The sequence below is a fragment of the Euphorbia lathyris genome, chromosome 7 (genome assembly GCF_963576675.1).
Source record: "Euphorbia lathyris chromosome 7, ddEupLath1.1, whole genome shotgun sequence".
In the NCBI taxonomy this organism is placed as follows: domain Eukaryota; kingdom Viridiplantae; phylum Streptophyta; class Magnoliopsida; order Malpighiales; family Euphorbiaceae; genus Euphorbia; species Euphorbia lathyris.
This window is the reverse complement of record NC_088916.1, coordinates 48681578-48706479: the sequence shown is the minus strand read 5'-3', so window position 1 is coordinate 48706479 and position 24902 is coordinate 48681578.

Genomic DNA, 24902 nt, shown 5'->3' with positions numbered 1-24902 from the left:
CAATAAAGGTGAGCGTGTATCAGACACTCTAGGACTCATTCATTCAGATGTATGTGGTCCTATGTCAGTCCAAGCAAGAGGAGGATTCAGATTCTTCATAAGCTTCATAGATGACCATACCCGATAGGGTTACATCTACTTGATGAAGCACAAGTCAGAAGCTTTTGAGAAATTCAAATGCTTCAAGAATGAAGTAGAAAATCAATTAGGAAAGAAAATAAAGACGATTCGATCTGATCGAGGTGGCGAATATCTTTCAGATGATTTTCTGAATTATCTAACTGAATGTGGGATATGCTCACAATGGACACCTCCCTATACACCACAACACAATGGTGTGTCCGAGAGGAGAAACCGTACCCTATTAGATATGGTACGATCCATGATGAGCATGGCCTTACTTCCAAAGACGTTCTGGGGCTATGCCTTAGAAACTGCCCTCTTCACCCTAAATCGAGTACCAACTAAATCCGCTAGTTCCACACCATATGAATTGTTTGTTGGTAGGAAACTCGTGTTTTCATTTATGAGAATATGGGGTTGTTCAGCCTTTGTCAAACGCATTGCGTCCGACAAACGAGATTCGAAATCTGATAAATGTTTCTTCATTGGATACCCTAAGGAAACTATGGGATATTACTTCTATCATCCAGATGATCAGAAAGTAATCGTATCCAAGCACGCAACCTTCTTAGAGAAAGAGTTTCTCGAAGAAACACAAAAGGGAAGCATGATTGAACTTGACGAAGTTCAAGAAGAAGAAACACCGACTGAAACAACAGAGGCGGTTGAGGTACCCGAAGGAGTCCCATTAGATGAGACTCCAGTGCCACCTATTCATAGATCACAAAGAGTTCGTGAACTCCCAGTTAGATATGGTTTTCTAGTGGGAGATGATAATGAGGTTCCCGTGTTAGACGACGAACCCGAAAACTACGAAGAGGCTCTTACTAGTCCAGATTCTAAAGCATGGCTTGAGGCCATAGATTCTAAAATGGATTCCATGTATACTAACCAAGTGTGGACTTTGGTTGATCCACCTGAAGGGATAATACCCATTGGGTGCAGGTGGATCTTCAAAAAGAAGACAGACATGGATGGAAAGGTTAGCACCTACAAAGCTAGGTTAGTAGCGAAAGGATATCGTCAGAAGCAAGGAATTGATTATGACGAAACTTTCTCTCCTATGGCTATGTCCAAATCAATTAAAATCATGCTTGCAATTGCCGCTCACTGCGATTATGAGATTTGGCAAATGGATGTGAAAACAGCTTTCCTAAACGGAAACCTGCTTGAGGATGTATATATGATGCAGCCTGAAGGTTTCATATCGAAGGATGCAAATAAAGTTTGCAAACTTCAGAGATCCATTTATGGACTCAAGCAAGCATCTAGAAGCTGGAATAAGCGTTTTGACGAAACCATAAAACAATTTGGTTTTGAACAAAATTGCGAAGAAGCTTGCATTTACAAGAAAGCAAGTGGGAGCTCTATAGCATTTCGCATACTATATGTGGACGATATATTATTAATGGGAAATGACGTTAATCTCTTACAGTCAGTGAAAGTATGGTTATCTGGTAACTTCTCAATGAAAGACCTTGGTGAAGCAGCTTATATACTTGGTATAAAGATCTATAGAGATAGATCGAGAAGACTGCTTGGTCTTTCACAGGCTACATACATTGAAAAGGTGCTAAATCGATTTCGCATGCTTGAATCGAAACGAGGTAACTTACCCATGTTACATGGAGTAAAGTTAAACAATCATCAGTGTCCTAAAACCGATGATGATAAACGACGCATGGCTGTAGTCCCGTACGCCAGCGCAATCGGTTCGATTATGTATGCTATGCTATGCACTAGACCTGACGTAGCGTTCGCGTTATCTGTAACGAGTCGTTACCAAGGGAATCCGGGAGACGAGCATTGGATTTCCGTCAAGAACATTCTTAAGTACTTGAGAAGAACTAAAGATATGTTCCTAGTGTACGGAGAAGGTGATCTGAAAATAGAAGGATTTTCAGACACAAGTCATCTCACAGATGAGAATGATTATAAATCCCAATCAGGATACCTGTTTATCTTGAATGGGGGCGCGGTCAGTTGGAAGAGTTCCAAGCAGGGAAGCGTAGCTTTCTCTACGACCGAGTGAGAGTATATCGTAGCTGCGGAAGCAGCAAAGGAAGCGGTTTGGATTAGAAAGTTCATTACAGAACTAGGTGTGGTGCCTGACATTGTCAATCCCATTACACTGTACTGTGATAATAATGGAGCCATTGCGCAAGCGAAAGAACCACGGTCTCATAATGCATCCAAGCATTACCTTAAGCGATACCACATCATTAGAGAGATTATGGCTAGAGGAGATGTGAGAATAGAAAGAGTACCTACAGAGGACAACGTTGCAGATCCGTTGACAAAGCCTTTAACCCAGAGAATACATGATCGTCATTTTACTTCTACTGGGATAAGTTTTAGAAACAATTGGCTTTAGTCCAAGTGGGAGTATGTTGGGGTTTAGTGTCCTATAGACAATTGTTCTAGGATACAAACTTAATGTAAATGAATTGTTCTTTATATCATTTGTTTAATGAGATATATGTTTTATAACTATATAAAGGCAATCCCTTTTAAGCACTAAATAAAGTCTAATAAAAGGAAATCCGTAAGTTTATTTAAAGTGATTATAAAGTGTTCATACAAGCATGAAGTGAGACAAAACTTTATAGTAAACTGATAAACTTAAAACCACCCCAAGTCAAGTGATATGTTTGGGATTGACATATCACTGTTGAGACTTGTATGTAACAATGTCTTCTGTTCGACAGAAAGCTGATCTCACAAGCTTCATATATATAGATATCTGGACAGTTACATAGATCCGATGAAATGTTGTTCATTAGGATTGGGGATCCGATTTGAGATAACAGGATAGGTAGATTCATCCTTGTCACCTGTTCATCTCATTGGTATTAATAGGTATAACTAATCCTCAGACTCAAAGGAATATTAATTGGTATTCTGGATTACGAAATGTGATGCTTTGACTCTGGTGTAACACGATCCTTAACAGAGATGACTCTGGGGTGTGAACAGTAGACGTTGGGTATCACAGGAAGTAATTGTGGAGTCGTTATATATTGGATTGAGCATTTATCACTCCCGATAAATGGGAGATACATCCATGGATCGCTTGTGGAAGACTCGACTTTAAATCCTTGCAAGGTGATAGCTTAAGAGTAAGAAATACAGATTTCACTTAACCTATCTTTTTGAGTTGACTCGGCCTGTACAAGTAAAACGAACGTCTCGCTATATGTGACTTGACATCACCCATAGTCATAAGATTCAGTTCAAGGATGTAGTTGATAAAGGATCGAATTATACTGTAACTAATACGGAAAGGTTAACGACAGAATCAACATGTCTTCTTATAGCTCTGGGGGAATGATTACGGACTTGCTAATCACATACTCTGTACATCATTCCGTTATGCAAAGATTAAATATAATTCTTTGAAAAGTAATTTAATAACGTTGCATACGGCTAGAAGCAATAAGAACCTAATGGATCACACATAAGACTTGGAACCTAAAAGAGAGATAGATGTTAATTAATTGATAGAAGCCCAATTGAGCCCAATAAGGCCCATGGACATAAGAGGGTCGAAATTCATGTAGTAATATACATGAATAATTAATTTGATTTTGTTAATCATAATTAGATTAGGAATATGAATTAAATTAATTAAGAGATAATTAAGTTAGGAGTTTTAATTAGATTAATATACTCCTATTATTATCCAATAAGGTTATTATTATTATCCTTAATATATTAGATATATAGTGAGATAATAATTAGGAATTCTATTCCGAATGGAATTCCTATTCAGTAACCTAATTCTATCTAACTAGGGATTAGATACAAGAGATTATAAATACCCCTTCCCTTGAGATTTTCGAAATCCAAGCAATCCATACCCTACTTGTGATTTTCGAAATTCACCTAGTCCAAGAGAGAGAAAATTCGACACCCCTAGTTCGAGGACGAGATTTCTCTACGGCTTCGTTTGATCAATTGATTTTCATCTATTTCTTTTATCCTTGATCTTGTGTTGATTAGTTAGAGGCAATCTACTTTGGTTGCTATTCAACGGTTGATACTAAATTAATCTTCCCGTGTTTTATTTCGTGTTTGGGAACTCGAAGAAGAAAAACAAACAAAAGGGAGAAATTCGTTTTACTACTCCTACATCAGGCCAGTTCACTATTTCGCGGATTCCCGGAGATTGAACCGTCGGATCGTTGTGATTTTTGGACAGGAGCTTCTAGACATATTCTTCCACGTTTCCACCAAAGGGATTGTCGTTCGGAGGTCTGGAAGGTCTGTTTCGGATAGGGGCAAATTGGTAGACAGTTTCTATCTCTTTTGAAGTTGTGGGCATTTCGTTTGCAACGGTAGATAGAACTTCTAAAAGGTATTTCTTCTTATCCTTCTTTATATGAAATAATGGTTAACGGATCTTGTAGTTAAATGGAAATAGGTTAAAATTTTTATATTTCCGCTGCTATACCTTAGCCTAATTTCCAACACATTTCCCATAAAAATGAAATGCTCCAACAGGGGATCCTAGTTTGTGAACTTTTCGACGTTTGGGGGATAGACTTCATGGAACCTTTCCCTAAGTCGCATAACAATGCCTACATTCTAGTGACTGTTGACTACGTCTCCAAATGGGTGGAGGCCGTGGCTCTACCCTCAAATGATTCCAAGGCGGTAGGAAAATTTATTAATAAAAACATTTTTACTCGGTTCGGGACCCCTCGGGCTATCATTAGTGACGGGGCTCCCATTTTTGCAACCGACAATTCGACCAAATTTTACATAAATGCGGGGTTGCACACCGAGTATCCACACCCTACCACCCATAAACTAGTGGGCAAGTCGAGGTATCTAACCGGGAATTAAAACGCATTTTAGAAAAAATGGTTAGCGCCTCTAGAAAAGATTGGAGCCTAAAGCTCGATGACGCTCTTTGGGCTTACCAAATGGTGTTTAAAACGCCTATCGGGATGTCACCCTATAGATTGGTTTTCGGCAAATCATGCCACTTACCGGTAGAATTAGAACACAAGGCATATTGGGCTTTGAAGTTTTAAAATTTTGATGCGCAGGTTACAGGGGAACATCGCCTCCTTCAGCTTAATGTCCTCGACGAGCTTCGTTTGGGGTCATACGAAAATTCAAAGCTTTACAAGGAGTGTATGAAAAAATGGCACGACAAGCACGTGCAGATTCGAGAATTCCATAAAGGGGATCAAGTCCTCTTATACAATTCTCGCCTCCGACTGTTCCCCGGGAAGTTAAAAAGCTGGTGGTCAGGACCACATACGGTCATCAACGCATATCCATCCGGGGTCATGGAAATCCAAAGTCCCGACATTATAATTCAAAAGGTAAATAGCCACCGATTGAAAATCTACCGAGGAGGAGCCCTCCCGCTTCATGATGAATCCACTTAATTATAAGCTCCCTAAGCACGCACGAGAAAGTCGAGCTACTTTGACTATAAACGTAGCACCGGTTTGTGTTTCTCGAACCTTTCTTTATATATTTCATTTTTCTTTGTTTATATATTTCTTTATCCAAAGTTCACGCGGAGCGTACCCACCAATACGCCCCGCGTGAAAGAGTCTCTGCCAGGAGAAATGTGATAAAAGGCATTTCACGCGGAGCGTACCCACCGATACGCCCCATATGGAAATAGACCTGTAGGTTTTGTTGTCAACTTGCATCACCCTTTTTATTTTTCTGTTTTTTTTTCTTGTTTTTGTTTTTTAGACGTTTTTGGAATTAACGTTTATTTAGTCACGCGGAGGGTCGTGCAATCCCGCACTATTAGTTTGTGTTGCACTAACTGATAACATCCACCATGAAACATAAAGGATTAAACAAGAAATATTCCCTAGCAAAAAGGGCTTAAGGGGAATAAAGGCCCGCCTCCAAGATATATATGGCTTACAGATAGGAGTACGGTGTCGTCTTGCGTATTCCCTCTTACGATCCGCCACACGGCACATAACAGGAATACGATGTCGTCTCGTAAGAGCTCCACTTATGATCCGCCATAGTTGAAGATACGGTGTCGTGCCAGAGATTCTTACAAAGACCCGCCCAAGAGGGGATTCGCCTCGTATGGAAATCCTCCTCTAGAAGAAACAGATGGTTATATGGCGTAACTCACTATCACTTAACTAGCATTAATGATAGCTCAGAATCTACCGAAGCCTCGAGGTTAGAGGATGGAGTTAAACTACATTGAAAGAGCATTACTCTTCATTAAAAGGGATATTAAAGAGAAGGTTATTACAATTTTCACTTAAACCTATATAAATACCCTTGTAACATGACAATGGAGGTACACACTTACACACTCTTCTTAGCTTTACTTTGTCATTACAGTTTATTCTCTTAAGAAGTTTACTGACTTAGGCATCAGAGTGCCCCCGGTCGACCCCAACGGCGCCTCACAGGGATGCTTTGTGGTGTTGCTAAATCTACACAATATCAATTGGTACAGTGAACGTGGAATCCTAATATTAATAGGGTTACACGACAAACATTCAAACATGTCTTCAAATAATCCCACTGGGAATGTCCCCACCAACGAAGACCACGATAACAGTCCCCTTGAACAAATTGTACCACATCCTGACGGTACGGTGAAACCTTCACATGAATGGTCTCCCGAGTCATTTTTGGACCAGATGGTGGAATCTGTTCGACGGGAACTAGGCAACGAATCGGCTGATAGGGCGCGTGATATCCTCAATAGAAACGATGTAACAGAGCGGGCTAGAAGGGTGCTCGCGCAACAACAACCCCAAGGAGGCACTGCAAGTGCAGGTCCAGCAATGGATAATTCTGAACCAAGGGATAGATCGAGATCACATCATAGACATTTGCCTAGACCACGAGAAAACAACAATAAGGGTCGAGATGGCGGATCCCTTTCTCCAGACAGGTTTACGGCGGCGGTAGAGGCACGATTCCAAGAAGAATCTCGAAAGCAAAAACAGAATGAAGAACGATACACCCATCAAGTAAATAGGCATTCGCCTTTCACCGCCTATATTATGGGATTGAAAATAGATGGACGCTACAAAACCTCCAACTTGCCACAGTACAAAAAAGCAGAAAACCCTGAAGCACATGTAAGAAAATACAGGGAACTGATGGACCTAGGAGGAGCAAATGAAGGGATCCTTTGTAGAATGTTTTCTACAACATTGAGCGGATCAGCCTATGGATGGTTCGAATCCCTAGCGGCTGGATCCATAAATAGCTGGGAAGAATTAAGCCGAGAATTCTATGCAAAGTTTGCAGGTAGTATCCCCTGCAAGGTGTCTAGCAGAACACTATATGACTTAAAGCATAAGGAGGGCGAACCATTGAGAACCTACATCAATCGATTCAATGAATTGGGTATGGATATAATAGACGTTGATGTAAATACGGCGGTAGAGGCCATAATAAAAAACACGAGGTGTAATAGATTGCAGGAAAAATTACCAAACAAAATGGTGGAATTAGTTGAACGCTGCAAAAGATTTATGGATATTGATGACATCAAGAGAAATAATGAATCGTCAAGCCATAATTCACCAGAAAGGAGAGACCATGGCGGATCTAGCAGGTGCGAGAACAGATGGGCGGATGCCAGGCCCAGTAGACGTGAGAACAGATGGACTGATAGCAAATGGACGGATCAAAGAATCAAGCGTCCCTCCAAAGGCGGATCTCATTTCACTCGTCTTAACACTCCTAAGAATGAGGTCCTATTATGGCTAGAGAAGAGTAGATTCAAAAGAGACGTCACATACCCGGATTTCAAAGGCGAACAACACATTCCGATGGGAAAAAAATACAAAAGCATATTGCAAGTTCCATAGAAGGCAGGGCCATGACACTAATAGATGCCTTACGCTGGAAAAAGAGATTGAAAAATTAATTAAACGAGGAGTGCTCGACAGGTTCGTTCAAAATGAACAAAGTGAGGGAAAAGAAAAAGAAGGTAAAAGCAAAGGCAAGGGGGTGATCAATGTTATTGCATGGGGACCCGGATATCAACCACTCGCTAAAAAGGCAAGGATGCAGGATTCTGATAAAGTGGCTCTTGATGCGCCTTCGGTGAAGAAGACTCACTAAGGGATAAGTGTACCCCGTCGTTATCAAGTAATAAATCTAGAAAGCCCAGGTATCGAATCCACAGGACTTATTTACCACAAGTATCGAACTACTTGGTCTCAGGTGTTATCTAGGCTTTGTGGGTTTTGAGTTTGTTTGTTTAAGTTAATCTACTCCTAAGTTGAATTATACTACTCCTAGCTAAGTTATCTAATTCTAGCTAAGTTATTCTACGCCTAATCAAGTTAAACTACTCCTAATTAAGTTATACTACTCCTAATTGATCTTTCACTAATGCAATTACCCGAGGGAACATGGTATGAACGATAATAATGAAGTTAGGTTATTAGGTCTATTGATTAAAAACCTAATCTAAGTCACTTGTATTCAAGGCGATTAACCCTACTTACCCTCCTGAAGTTCCTAGTGCGTGATTCCCTTGTAAGGCCGGAACTAGGTCTAAGGCTCAGCAATTTGGGCTTAATCAACTAAGAGGTCGTCAATCTCCTAGGCTTTGACTAGGTTAGATTCAGCTCACAATATGTGCCTACTCGATTTTGGGGCTTTTGAATGAGTTAAACCAATTGAATAAAGCGTAAGAAAAAGATTAAACAAATAAGCATAGAACAAAATAAGAGATAAAATATTATTAAAGATGAAGGATAATGTCATAGGATACAATCAGCCTAGGATTCATAGACTGTATCAAAGAGTACAAACAAGGAAAAGTAAAAGGAGATACGAAAATCCCTTTCAAGGAACCTGTCTACTCTGCAATCGGCTTCCTAGGTCTTAAGGACGGACCTTGAATATTCCTCGAGAACAGCTTTGAAGGAGCTTCAATGGAGGTCGAAGAAGATGGAGGAGATGGAGAGGAAATTCAAGGGGAAAGCTAAAGTAATTTACAAATAATGAAATATGCCTAATTACATTGGAAAAAAATCCTATTTATAGGCGTGGCTCGGGCCCTTTTCTTTGACCTATTTCGTGTCCTTATGCAGGTAGGAAGTCGTGGGGCCGATCGTGAAGTCGTGGGGGCGGAATTGGTCTTTTTGACCAATTCTCGCAGGTCTGCTCGCCGAGCAGGCCTCTGAGGGCCTGCTCGGTGAGCTGGCTGTTATCGTCGTAATTTAGAGCATTTTCAGTATTTAATTACTAGTTATTTTGTACTATTTTAATAAATTTTAATAATGGTTTTTGTATATTTTCTTCATTTTATGTATCTAAGCCACTTTGTGTGTTTTTTAGACACTTTCGTAAGGTTTTCGGCACAAATAACCAAGTCAGGGCTTAAGGCGACAACTCGGGAGTAAAAGGGACCAGAAACAAAGAGTTTTAGTGACAGCAGCGTACACTTCGTCGTGGATGTGTGCTGTAAAATAAAAGTCCAATTGTTCACACTAGGACATATTTGACACATTTTCGTATTTTTAACGTATCTCCCTCATACGGACTCGGATTGAGGCGATTCAAAATGCGTTGGAAAGCTAAGAGAAAGATGAACAAGTGACTTATAATAGTTTCTCCAAATTCGAAGTGTATCAAGCCCAGAAAATTATCCAAGTTGATGAACATGTTGAAGCCTATGATTCCTTTCCCACATTTACACATTTCAACTCCTAAATTGTCAAAGTCTTCCACCATTCTCTCTTAAATGCAAAATTCAGAAGATTAGGGAGTGGGAGGCCATAAGGAGACTTGGTCTTTAAAATTTTGTGTACTATTTTACTATAAAAGGAGGCCTTGGGTGCCATTTGAAGACACACCAAGCTTAGGCTTAATTCTTCCCTATATAATGTTATTTTGTTGATTCTTATCCTTAAGAATCAGTTGTTTGTGTTGTTCTTATTGTTGTTAGAGTGTTTTTTGTGCAAAAGTTCATCTAATAAAAGTAAGTTTCAAGTTACCGAAGAAGTTCGTTCGGTAATCGTCACTACGGTTTCTTCTAAACTTTAATTTCTTTTATTAATATGAACTCTATTATCTATCTTTCTAAAATGTGTTTTAATCTAATGATGGGCTAAACCCCTCTTAACTAAGGCTAAAAGTGGATCTTAACCTTAATTATGTGGTAATTACGTTTAACCTATTTAAGTTATCTTTATCCTTTTGGAGAACTAACTTATGATTCTTAATGCTTGTAGGAGATGGGCCAACTCTCTACTTGGATATAATTAATCATTTATATTGACCGTGATTAAATTGATTAATCGAAATTCATAAGTTGGACCTAATGACCATTTAGTGTGGCTTATTGGTTTTCCAAGGTTTTTCATGAATCGTATTACAAATATTTAATTTATTACTTGAGCCGGACCAAGGGAAAGTAATAAATCGAAGATTTGGAAATAAGAAAACTTAATGCTTTTTTGGATTAATTACTTGAGCCGGACCAAGGAAAAGTAATTAATCGAAAGTTTAGAACTAATTACTCGAGCGGTTTTTCTTGATCTTAAGTAATCACTTTAGCCGGACCAAGGTAAAGTAGGTTAAAAAGGTTTAGATTTAATCTTGCTACAAATCTTAGATTTATTACTTGAGCCGGACCAAGGGAAAGTAATAAATCGAAGGTTTGGAAATAAGAAAACTTAATGCTTCTCTTGATTAATTACTTGAGCCGGACCAAGAGAAAGTAATTAGTCGAGAGTTTAGAACCAATCTCGAGAACTATTAGTTAATAAGAAAAATCGCCATCTTAAAAAGAATAAAACAACTTAAAAGGGGTTAAATGTTATTACCAAGCAAAGAGGTTAAGTGAAGCTAGAAGCCTTAGTTTCTTTTATTATAAGTAATCTCTCACTTAATTTGTGTAATTTTTATTTCATTTCTTGCTTAAGTTTTAGCTTGGTTGTCCAACAAACTCTACATTTCGGTTGTTTAAATAATAGATAGTAAGCAAAGAGATTAGTACTTATAATCACCATCCTCGTGGGAACGATACTCTACTTTCACTTTATTACTTGATACACGACTAAGGTACACTTGCCTTCACATGCACGTATACGTAAAACGTGCATCAAGTTTTTGGCGCCGTTGCCGGGGATGGTTGAGTTGTAATATTAATCTAGTCGAACTTCTATTAATTTAAACGTTTTTGTAAATATTTTGATTTTTTTTTTTCTGCACCTTTTTTTTATGATTCTTTTGTAGGGAGATGGCGATGAATGATTTTTCATGGAAAATACATTCGTCGACAGAAAAAGTTTTCAGCTCATTCTACTCAAATTGGGAGGACGAATATTCAACACAACATATCGGTGATGAAGAAAAGTCTATTGAGGAACTAATGATTGATTTTATTTCTTCAAAAGAAAATCAATATGGTAGTTCCTATACTTTAATAAGAGATGTTTGCATTAAACACAGTCTACTAATTGATTTAACTGCAGATATGTCAATTAGAGAGTTTGATTCAGATGATCGGATTGAAATATTTATTCCAAATGAGCCTCATCATGATAATTTTCTTGATAGTTCTTTGGAGCCAATATTAACGGAGAATAATGACCGTCCAACCAAAAGAGAAGAGTTGAAAATTTTAAAATCTACGATAGAGGAGTTCGAGATAATCCCGACTCAAACATTTTATGTGTTATATGACTTATCACGGGAGTTAAAAAGGGAGAAATCGAAACTCGTACTTAATTTTTTTAAATTTATATCGTGGATTTTATTAAGTTATCTCCAATATGATAATCCAATGTGCATTTATAGGATTTTTATCAAAGAATTTGGATTCCTCATACGACTTCATGCGTTTATATAAAAAGGGAAGTATAAATCGAGCTAAACGACTTTAAACTTAGCGCTTGTCGGGAGGCAACCCGATATTTCTAACTTTTTTACTCCTTTAATTTTCTATTTTTATTATATATATATAATCAATAAATATAAATAAAACAAATAAGTTAAAATAAAATGAAAAAAAAAAAACAAAAAAAAAAGTGTAATGTTCCAGAGACAAAAGTCTCTGGAATACTCACCTAGGCGAGGTGAGTACTCACCTCGCCAAGGTGAGAATACACCTCGCCGAGGTGCATTAGCACTTCGACGAGGTGCCCAAGTTCCAGGAGGTTTCTAAACCTCCTCGAACTCCTCACTCCCCTTCCCCCCTTATTTTTTTTCTTTTTATTATTTTTTTCTTTTTTTTCTTTCTTTCATTTTTTTGCCCTCTTTCTTCCTTTTTCTTTTTATCATTTTTTTTTCTATTGATCTTTTTCTTCCCTTTGCAGCTCCCTCTATCTCCGGCAACTTTTCCAGCGACAACCTCCACTAAGCATTTAATTTCTACCCCCAATCCACTCCAGACACTATAATTTTCACAGTTGCCTTAGACAGGGAGTCCTTCTATCCTTTACTTTCTACTTTAGCATTAGTTTTTATTTCGCATTTCGAGACTAAATACTACACTAATGGGGGATGAGAGTAAAGGATAGCACGTTATTTTTATTTTTGTACTTTTGTTTCAATCGTGTGTGACGTATGTCTAATTTTAATGTTGTGTTATTTTACACTTTATTTTTACTTTTGTGTTATTTTGCATTTTATTTTTACTACTTTTATGTTTCCCTTTATTTTTACTATCTTTGTTTAGCTTTTGAATAAATGTTTTTGTTAAATAAATTTGAATAAAAGCCTCATTCTAAAGTTTTGCTTTGATCAAATAAGAAAATCAAACAAAATTTTGTCTAGAATAAATGTTAAATTTTGATAGGATGAAATTTTATTTGAAAATCTTAAATTTTGTAAACAAATTTTGGACTATTTTGAATACGTAATTTTTTGATTTCACTCAGTATTTAACAAATCGACATTTACATTTTGAGGAATAAAATTGAGTTAATTGACACACATTACCTTTCCAAAGTGAGTTTTTGAGCCTAATTTAAAAAGCATTCACTAATGCTTCATTTTTTCTCACGAGTGTTCCATAATTACACGAAACTTGAAAATTTGCATCAAATACCGGTCAAAACCTCACGCGTCTAGCTCAAAACACGACATGATTAAGGCCTTCCTTGTTTTACCCCCACATTTCAAACTCGAAATAGTAGCCCACCTTAAATGCATTCTCCGTCGTTCACCCCTTTGAGCCTAGACATTCCATTCGTTTCACCACGTTACAAGCCGCATTCCCTTCATAAATACCATTTTGTCCCCCCTAAATTTACGGGTAATTAGTAACCAATATCCTTGAGATGGTGATTCACAATAAACACAAAATTCAGACCAACACTTCTACCGATATATAACGGTTATACCTCTCTATTTTCGTATATTTCATACTTTCTATATATATATATATATATATATATATAAATACAATTCATATTGATATTTATATATAAAGTCAAAAGTCAAAAAAGAAATAAAAAATAAAAAGAAATAAAAAAATATATATAAATAAAAATAAAAATATATAGTATCATATAAATAAAAGAGGAATTTCCGTTACAAAAATTCTGAATTTCCGAAAGACAATCTTTTTTTTTTGTGAATCTATCAAATAATTGCCCGTGAATTTACCTACCCACAAAATCTCCCCTTCTTCATACCTTTACCTTCAACCAACGTTACAACCCGTTAAAGACCTTTTGATCGTGTTTATAGTCAGTCGTGTTTGGTAAAGATTTGGATGACCATGCAAATTTCTAATAGTTAGTGTTTTTATCGGATTTGAGCGAAAATTTAATGCCCTAAACACTTGAGCGTAAGAGTGACTTCCATGCGAGGTGTTTAAATTGGTTCAATTTTATTCAACATAATGAAAAATGTCGGTTTGGAAAATAAGAGTGTAAAAACAATTCATTTTATCCAAAGAAATAGTCCGAGATTTGAATATAGAATTTTTGCTCATTTTCGATTAAAATAATTCATGACTTTACGTTAACTTATTCGACGATAAATTTTGTTTTCAGCTTTTCTTTGCATGAGGACAAGCAAAGCTTAAGTTTGGGGGTGTTGTTATCGTCGTAATTTAGAGCATTTTCAGTATTTAATTACTAGTTATTTTGTACTATTTTAATAAATTTTAATAATGGTTTTTGTATATTTTCTTCATTTTATGTATCTAAGCCACTTTGTGTGTTTTTAGGCACTTTCGCAAGGTTTTCGGCACAAATAACCAAGTCGGGGCTTAAGGCGACAACTCGGGAGTAAAAGGGACCAGAAACAAAGAGTTTTAGTGACAGCAGCGTACACTTCGTCGTGGATGTGTGCTGTAAAATAAAAGTCCAATTGTTCACACTAGGACATATTTGACACATTTTCGTATTTTTAACGTATCTCCCTCATACGGACTCGGATTGAGGCGATTCAAAATGCGTTGGAAAGCTAAGAGAAAGATGAACAAGTGACTTATAATAGTTTCTCCAAATTCGAAGTGTATCAAGCCCAGAAAATTATCCAAGTTGATGAACATGTTGAAGCCTATGATTCCTTTCCCACATTTACACATTTCAACTCCTAAATTGTCAAAGTCTTCCACCATTCTCTCTTAAATGCAAAATTCAGAAGATTAGGGAGTGGGAGGCCATAAGGAGACTTGGTCTTTGGAATTTTGTGTATCATTTTACTATAAAAGGAGGCCTTGGGTGCCATTTGAAGACACACCAAGCTTAGGCTTAATTCTTCCCTCTATAATGTTATTTTGTTGATTCTTATCCTTAAGAATCAGTTGTTTGTGTTGTTCTTATTGTTGTTAGAGTGTTTTTTGTGCAAAAGTTCATCTAATAAAAGTAAGTTTCAAGTTACCGAAGAAGTTCGTTCGGTAATCGTCACTACGGTTTCTTCTAAACTTTAATCTCTTTTATTAATATGAACTCTATTATCTATCTTTCTAAAATGTGTTTTAATCTAATGATGGGCTAAACCCCTCTTAACTAAGGCTAAAAGTGGATCTTAACCTTAATTATGTGGTAATTACGTTTAACCTATTTAAGTTATCTTTATCCTTTTGGAGAACTAACTTATGATTCTTAATGCTTGTAGGAGATGGGCCAACTCTCTACTTGGATATAATTAATCATTTATATTGACCGTGATTAAATTGATTAATCGAAATTCATAAGTTGGACCTAATGACCATTTAGTGTGGCTTATTGGTTTTCCAAGGTTTTTCATGAATCGTATTACAAATCTTTAATTTATTACTTGAGCCGGACCAAGGGAAAGTAATAAATCGAAGATTTGGAAATAAGAAAACTTAATGCTTCTTTGGATTAATTACTTGAGCCGGACCAAGGAAAAGTAATTAATCGAAAGTTTAGAACTAATTACTCGAGCGGTTTTTCTTGATCTTAAGTAATCACTTTAGCCGGACCAAGGTAAAGTAGGTTAAAAAGGTTTAGATTTAATCTTGCTACAAATCTTAGATTTATTACTTGAGCCGGACCAAGGGAAAGTAATAAATCGAAGGTTTGGAAATAAGAAAACTTAATGCTTCTCTTGATTAATTACTTGAGCCGGACCAAGGGAAAGTAATTAGTCGAGAGTTTAGAACCAATCTCGAGAACTATTAGTTAATAAGAAAAATCGCCATCTTAAAAAGAATAAAACAACTTAAAAGGGGTTAAATGTTATTACCAAGCAAAGAGGTTAAGTGAAGCTAGAAGCCTTAGTTTCTTTTATTATAAGTAATCTCTCACTTAATTTGTGTAATTTTTATTTCATTTCTTGCTTAAGTTTTAGCTTGGTTGTCCAACAAACTCTACATTTCGGTTGTTTAAATAATAGATAGTAAGCAAAGAGATTAGTACTTATAATCACCATCCTCGTGGGAACGATACTCTACTTTCACTTTATTACTTGATACACGACTAAGGTACACTTGCCTTCACATGCACGTATACATAAAACGTGCATCACTGGCCTACGAAGGCCAGCTCGCCGCGAGCTGGCCTAAAATAGGCCAGTTCATTGAGCAGTCTTGCCCGATACGCCCCCGCGCGGTTGCCGAATGCCAACAATGTGTTTTTCGGTGAACTTATCCCTGCGCATGCACAAAAACTCCATATAACATTAGTCCAAAGGCTAAATTGACCCGTCAATCGCTTATTTGAGCAAACGCTTCGTTTGGTGCGACTTTTGACGGATCAATTAGCTTCAAAAGATAACGGAATTATAATATGCATGCCATTTTGGCCGTATTTGCCTAAATTGATCATAAAACGAGCCTAAACAACGAAAAGTAAATAAAACATTTCCAATTTCTAACTAACTCACACAAAAGCATTTAAATGCGAGAATTGCTCGCTTATTAACTAAATAACGCTAAAACCCGTCCTAAAACCGTACCCAAAGATAGGGGTTTTTGACCCTATCAGCTCTCAATAAACCTTTTGCCGAAGTTGGATCCCCTAATGGTCCTCACGCCGATGCGATAGTAATCATGATGAACATTGAAGGATTGGATATGAAGCGTGTCATGATTGACACCGGGAGCTCGTACAATGTAATCACAAGAAGCGCATTCACCAAGTTGAAAATAACCTAAATGAGCAATAACAATTTCTCGTTGTGGACGTGTAGCAGTTGCGGGTGCATACAGCGGTAGCACAGTACCACATAAAAATAAGCTCTCTCTATTCCCATATCCGAAAAAAATACAGCAGCATTGTATAATGACGCAATCGGATACAGATCATCATAAGTTAGCATCCAATGTTCCATTGTACAATTCCCACCATCCCAAGCAATCCGCTTAACTGCCGCTGCAATCCCATCATAGTAAATTGGCTCGTATAAAGTACGTTTAGCAATTATTTCATTCACTATAGCCGTTCTAACAAAATACCAACTCTCTTCATCACCGAATACTCAGTCTGCCACAACACGGAACCCAAAGTTACCATCACCCTTGACACCGAGATAGGATTCAATATAAGGCTTTATGATTTCAACGATTTTGTCATAATTATGGTAGTCAGTAATATCACATTCAGTGGCAGCAGTACCTATAATAATATAACTCTCGACTTAATAAACATTTAATAGTAAAAGGAACACAATTGATTCTATACACAATTATTACGTAAATTAAAAATAATAGTAAAAAATACCTGCTGATCGGTTAGAAGAGCGCCCACGACTCCGACCCGAACTGGAAGACCGAGCCCGTCCACGACGACTGTCACGATACTCCCACGCACTGGGCATATGTTTGGTTGATGATCCTTTCGGTCCTCCTCGAACATCGGCTTTGACTTCCGGTTCACAATATCTAGCTTCGTCTGGATGAAGTTGTCGGTGAATAAATTGAGAAACATTGCGTATAAAGGTTGGATCGCTTTTATCAACCTCGTCAATAAGAGAGTGAAAGTAATCCTGCTCCTCGGTCCCATGAACATACTCCAAATTGACACTGGTACCAGGTTGACCAATGACAAGTGTTTTCCAAAATGGATGTATTTTGGAAATACTTACCGATTTACGTGAACGATGCGCTCGGCTAAGCTCGTATGCACACGGAATCTGGTAAGAGGTCCTCAACCTATGATCACAACGTTCATCCACTTCATAACTCAACTTTCGCATTCGCAAATATTCAGCACCAAGCAACTCCAAACAGTGGTGGGACACTTTGCACGTCAAGTATTCGAACGGAAATCCGGAGTGCGATACAAGCTTTTTCTGTCTTGAAGATTCAAGAGTGCCCTTGATACGAATAAACATGTAGTATCAATCAAAATATATATTACTAAATTCAAATATAATAATAACAGTAAGGAAATGGAATAAATTTGTACTTGATTTTGACGACTTGCAAATCAATTTCATGATGAACCTTGGCCCAAACTGTATCGAGGGATCCAGTAGAGGAATTCAGCCATTTCTTTAAAGAAGAGTGCTCACTCTCCACTCTATAGGTTGTTGTGTTGCCAAAATGTAAGAAATCTTTAGTCCACGCAACAACAAACTTCTCTTTGTGGACTAACCATGTATTCTCAACATAAGCTACCACATTACCTATCCTTCCCATTGTATCCTTCATCTTGGCCACTTCCAACTCATATTCATCTACTGTTTGAGAATTTATTATTTTCTTCCATCTGCCATTCTTGAATTTTGAAGCAAATTTCATGTCTTCACCCATGAGTTTGTAGACTCTGTTTTCTACATCCTTGTTAATATGCCAAGTACATAACATGTGTGCAGAATCTGGGAAAACCTCTCTAACAGGCCTCATCAATCCCAACTCTCTATCAGTCAAAATAACTGTCGGGTTCATGTCAAACCCAATCAAATTCCTCAAACACTTTATAACCCAACGATAGCTAGATTCGGTCTCATCCTGCATAATCGCATAAGCGATCTTGAAATTGTTGTTGCATGGAGTCATCCCAACAATTTCAAAGAATGGCATTCTGTACTTATTGGTCTTGTAGGTTGAATCCATGCTAATATACCAGTGGTACGTCCGTAGTAATTCAACAGAAGCTGGATGTGCCATAAATACATGTGTTAATACATTAGTTTCTGAATCAGCAAGCGAAGCATGATAATACTTGTTCGTGACGGCAAGATGGAAAAACTGACTAATCATATCTCTACCCTCAAACCCATCCTTCCTCAACCGGTCTCTATAATTGTGATAACAAGTAGAGAAATTCTGATCAACTTTCGTCCCTGTGGGGGCGTCGTTGGGTTCGACGGGGGGAAGCTCCGATGCCAAAGTCAGTAAGACGATTCAAGGAAACAAACTGAATTGACAAAGGTTGTGAGAATGTGTACCTTGATAGCCTAGGGAATCAGGCTATATATAGCTGTGTAGTCGTAACCTTCAGGTAACTAGAAAGTCTCCATTAATGCTCCATTAATGGCGGTTACGAGTTATCTCTAACCTGGCAGTTAGCTAATTGATAACTCATTAATAATCTTTATGGCCGAGTCGGCGGCCAGCCGTTATAATGGCGAATCAGGTGAATGAAGAGATACGCCTCATAGGTCCGCCAACGGATCTCTCAGAACAGATCCGTGGAGATCCGCCTGCCAGCTCCCCTTTGGGGATCACTACGCGGCGTTCCTGACGTGAATATCCCTTTTAGTCCTCGGGTTAATATCACGATGTTATCAGAAGCCCCCCTAAAATGCCCTTAAAGTCCTTTAGGGCTTTTGAGCTCCCGCGCGCCGTCATAAACACCTGCATTAATGAGCACACTGTTCAATGCCAATGGATGAATGACACGTGTAGTGGACGCACTGTCCCAGGAAGAAGAAAACTTTATTCTTCCTCTTTCGCTTTCCCTTTCTTCTTCACTTCTTCGTTTTTACTCCATTGCTTGAAGCTTTTTCCAGGAATTTTTCAGAGTTTCGCACCAAGCTTCCGATTTCTCATGTAAGTTCATTTTCTTTTGCTTAACTTTTCTCTGGATGTTTAGAAGTTCGTCTTCATCTTCTAGATCAACTTCAGAACTTTTTAATTCAACCCCTTCTCCTGAAATAAAAGTTGATTTTAGTTGGACCACTTCATCATCGGAGAACTCTTCTCCTTCCGAGGGCACGATTAACTCTGATTTAGCTGGGTTTAGTAACTCGGTGCGTAATCATTACCAAACTCGTTCCACTAGGAACCCGACTCCTTTTACTTCTGTCTCCGGTGTCATTCCGGCCGGTGCATCTAGGTGGTTTCCGGGGACAATGGCCTCTTCTTCCATTCCTCCTAAGAAAAAGAATCCCCGTGCGGAGTCTACTCCGTCTCGTATGAGCGTCGCGGATCTAGTGGATCTGGCGAATCGCTTCCCCTGGATCAAGAACTATGAGACTCAGCTTGCCGCATCTCATCAACGTCCTTCTTGTCCGCCTAGCGGTTTCCTTACAGTATACTGTAGTCACGTGGAGAGAGGGTTCCGACTTCCTCTTCCGAAGATGATGGCAGACATCCTCTCCTATTTTGACATCACGGTTAGCCAGCTACATCCCAACTGCTGGTTGGATATCGCTTTAGACTGCTACCTCGCCTCAAATTTAGGAGTAGTATATACGGGTCGTATCTTTAGAGCTTTTCACAAACCATCAAAATGGAAGTCCGAATCCTATCTTTCGTTCGCCAAATTCGGAGTGTATTCGCCCTTTAGTGACAAAATGTCCAATGTTCATTGCTGGGATGAGAGATTCTTCTACGTGAAGATAAAAGTTGGCGAACCACTGGGTTTTCCTTCATTTTGGAATCCCATGCCATTACATATGGCGGGCGATATGCGAATTTTAACGGATAGTGATGAGAAGGTGGCGGAGCTCATGAAGCAGATCAAGGCGGATGCATGGACATATGCGGATGCCTTAGCTTTCATGATGAGTGATATTCCATTGATTCGCCGGGAAGGGGATCAATTCATTTACTCAAAGATTACGCAATTTAACCAAGGTACCTTTCATTTCTTCGTGAACTTTGATTACTTTAATGTTTTCTTTGGCAGGGGTTTATCTAAGGCCAATCACGCTCTTGCAGAGAAGCGTAAGAAGTTTCTGGAGGCTGAAGCATGCAAGAAAGATCAAGCGGCGTATCCTCAAGCGGATACTGGAAAACGTCCTGCAGAAACAGTGGTTGAGCCGCCACTAAAGAGGAGGAAGCCTAACACCACTGGAGGTCTTAAGTTTATGGCGGATGCCCTGAGGTCCGCCAAGCCTGCTGGGGAGATTGCACAGGTAGGTTACCTTTGATCTTTATTTGTTCATCAAGTTTTGGACTTGAGTTTTGACCCTCGAACGTTTGTGTAGACGGCGAAGCCCGATATTAGTGGATACTGGTCCGCCAAATTTGGAGCCCAAGGTTCTTTCGAGAATGAATCCATCCTAAACGATTTGGATGAGGCCTTGGGTCAGGTGGGCGAAGTGCAGAGGAACCATAACCAGATTCCTGGTTCCATTCATGCACAAAAGGGGAAAACGGAGCTCCTCATGGTGAGTTCCTTTAGCAAGGATTTCGTTTTGCGGAAAATACTGGTCCTTCATTCCCTTTTGCTTTTTGACTGAATTGTTTGTTTTTGACAGTTGTATTCTCGCATACGTACCATGGAAACAGAACTCCTCCAAAATGTGGCGGATAGGGCAACCATCAAGAAGTTAGAGAAAGAGGTAGCGGAAGCCAATGCGAATATCGCTTCTGTTAATGCAAACCTCGCTTCCGCTAATGCCAACCTTGCTTCCGCCACAGCCGCCTTGGTTCTTAGGGACGAAGAAATTGAGAAGTTAAAGGCAAAGATAGTGTCTGATGCCAAAAACCACGAGGACGCCCTTGGAGAAGCTGAATATATGGCGGGTGAGCAAGCCTTTTATTACGGCAAAATGCTCATGGCGTACTTCTCGCTGGCGCATCCTGAGACTAATTTCACAGATCCGCAATTCGCCGTCCCCGAACCAGAGGATGTGGCGAAATTCGACAAAATGTCAGATGCTAAGGAGTACCTCCGTGATTATGTTCGGAGATGGATGAAGGGGCCTATGGAGGAAACCAAGTCGTCCACTACTGTCACGTTAGATGAGCTTGAGGAGGTGCCCCCTAAGGCGGATGAAGGTCCGATTCTTGACCAGACTCTTCCCATTGGTCCCACATCCTCTGTGGATAAGGAGGTATCTCCGGCTGGCGTATCTGTGGATGTGGAGAAGGAAGATCCCCAAGCAAGCGCCGTGAGCAAGGAAAGCACAAAGGAGGATGCTCCCATTGTTACTTAGCTTGTTTTTATTTGTGACATTGTAAAAACGCTTTTAAGTACAATTTGTTTTAATCCTTTATGGAAGCTATGTTATTTTACCTTTACGTTTGCGTAAGGAAATATATATAGGCATCTAGGATTTGGAGTAGGTGGCCAGCCATACTCCATTGTATGAACCTTTGTGAAGGTTAGAAGCTGTTCTATTCCTTCTAGAGGAAGTAAAGCTGCCCAGGGGATCAATTTGCTACCTATCTTTGAGGTGAAGTGATCCGCCCATAGGACTTGTGAATCCTTCTCTGGGAAGGATAAGAGAGTGTAAAGACCTTGCGTCCAAGGATCGTTTTAACTCTATTGGAGATTGGGATCCGCTTAGAGACAGATCCGCCCATAAGATTGATGTTCTTATGTCTTTAAGGCGAAAAGAAAGTAGCTATAAGATAGCGATACGTTGTAAATGTGGAGAGCGTTGGATGCCCCCCTTCTTTTTAAGACTGGAATATTGATATTGCTGCAATAAACTTTAAAAAGACCATAGATAATAGAACAAATGATGTTTATTAATGGGAGAAATGCTTTATTACAGCAAGTAGGTCTTATAGGTGAGCCTCGTTAAAACCTTTAATAAGAAAAACCACATGGGAAAAAGCTTATTAAAGGAAAAAGAGTACTCAAGACCGTGTGTACACTTCATTTTCTGACAAAATATTTGTGGAGATTTTGGAGGTTCCATGTGCGTGGCAGTGTGTTGCCCTCCATGTCTTGGATTTTAAATGTGGCGAATCCAATCTTGTCCACTATCTGATATGGACCCATCCAGTTGAGCCCTAACTTGCCTTTACCTTCTCGAGACTGGACTTTGTCAGCCTTTCGAAGCACAAGCTCACCCACATTTAGATCCACAAGCTTGGCGTTTTTATCATGGTAAGCTGCGATCCGCTGTTTATATGCCGCCATGCGCATATAGGATTGGTCCCTGCGATCTTCTATCTGATCTAGATGCTCCCTTAGCCGTTTACCATTGTCCTCTTCACAATAAAAGGCCACTCTATCACTGGGGACCTGTATTTCGACTGGGATTACGGCTTCGACACCATGAGAAAGGGCGAATGGTGTTTCCCCTGTGGCCGTCCTTGGGGTGGTGCGATAAGCCCATAGAACGCTTGTCAGCTGATCTGCCCACTTCTTGTCATGCTCTCCTAATCTCTTCTTTATCCCCTTTACGATCGTCCGATTTGTAACTTCAGTCATCCCGTTGGACTGGGGATAATAAACGGAGACAAATCTGTTCAGGATGCCCAACCCTTCACAGAAAGCCTTGAATTCGTCACAGTTGAACTGTGTTCCATTATCGGTGATGATGGTATGTGGAACATCGTATCTTCCCACGATGTTGTCTTTGATGAATTCCACCATTCGTTCTGCAGTGATGGAGGAAACAGCTTCGGCTTCTACCCACTTGGTGAAATGGTCCACTGCCACTACCACGTACCTCCTCTGTCGGCGAGTCGGAGGAAATGGGCCAACGATGTCTATTCCCCAGAGGGCGAATGGCCGTCCTTCTATGATGGGCCTCTGGATATGTTTGGCAGTATGTGATTCATTCGCATGAATCTGGCAACTGTGACAAGATTCTACCAACTTTTGGGCATCCAATTCTGCCGTGGGCCAGTAGAAACCCGCTAACCTGGATTTCTTCAAGATGGTGGCGGATGCTTCGTGAGCCCCACATGATCCCTCATGTATCTCTTTGAGGATTTGTTGTCCTTCTTCCGGCAGAATGCACTTCAACCAGGGATGGCTAAAGGATTTTCTGTAAAGGCCATCATTGATCATGGAGAAATAAGCCGCTCTCCTAACTATCTGCCGTGCCTCTTCTTTGTCCTCAGGTAAGGTTCCATTTAGCAGATATTGGCGGATGACTGATCTCCAATCATCTTCTAATGTTGTGAGTAGGGATACTTCTTCTGAGGCGAAGGCTGGAGCTATTTTAACTTCGAAGGGACAATCCGGATCTGTCCAGTTTTCCTCGCAAGAGGCCATTTTGGTCAAATGATCCGCCTCTGTGTTGGACTCCCTTGGTACGTGAATCAGTTCCCATTTAGTTTCCTTAGTCTCAAGGTGATCTAGCAATTTTTTGACTTCTGCTACGTATTTGGCCAAAACCTCGTCTTTCACCTCGTAATTCTTGATTACTTGGTTGACCATTAGCTTGGAATCACTATAGATCACAATCCGCTCAGGAGTGATTTCTTTGAGTAGGCGTAATCCCAATATCAGAGCTTCATATTCAGCAGCATTATTAGTTGCATGGAAATTTAATTTTGCTGCGTACCGTAATTTTATGTATTGGGGACCCTTGATCACAACGCCTACACCAGCTCCATCCGTCGAGGAAGCGCCGTCAGTGTACATTGTCCATTCCTCTACTGGAGGCTTGGGATGATCTATCCCTTCATCAGTGAATTCATTCACAAAGTCTGCCAGAACCTGGCTCTTTAAAGCTGATCTGCTTTCATATCTTACATCAAATTCGCCCAGGCGGATTGCCCATTCCATCAACCTTCCCGAAGTGTCTGGTTTCTGCAACACCTTTCTCATTGGTATATTTGTTCGAACCACTACAGTATGCGCCTGAAAATATAGCCTAAGGCGGATTGCCGTGGTGACAACAGCCAACGCCATTTTATCAAGTTTAGAATATCTGGTTTCGGCGTCTTTCAGAATCTTGCTCACATAATAAATCAGAAATTGTTGGCCATCTTCCTCTCGTATCATGACCGTGCATACGGCTTTGTCCGTAACTGATACATACATGTAGAGGTCCTCTCCTTTCAAAGGTCGACTCATCATGGGTGGCTCCGTGAGGAACCACTTGATTCCTTCGAAGGCCCTTTCACAATCCTCATTCCACTCGAATGCCTTTTGCTTCTTAATGACCTCGTAAAAGGGCTGACATCTGCGAGCTGAACAAGAGATAAACCTGCCCAAGGCTATGATACGCCCATTAAGGCGTTGTACTTCTCTGATATTCCGTGGTGCTTGCATTTCTAGGACAGCCTT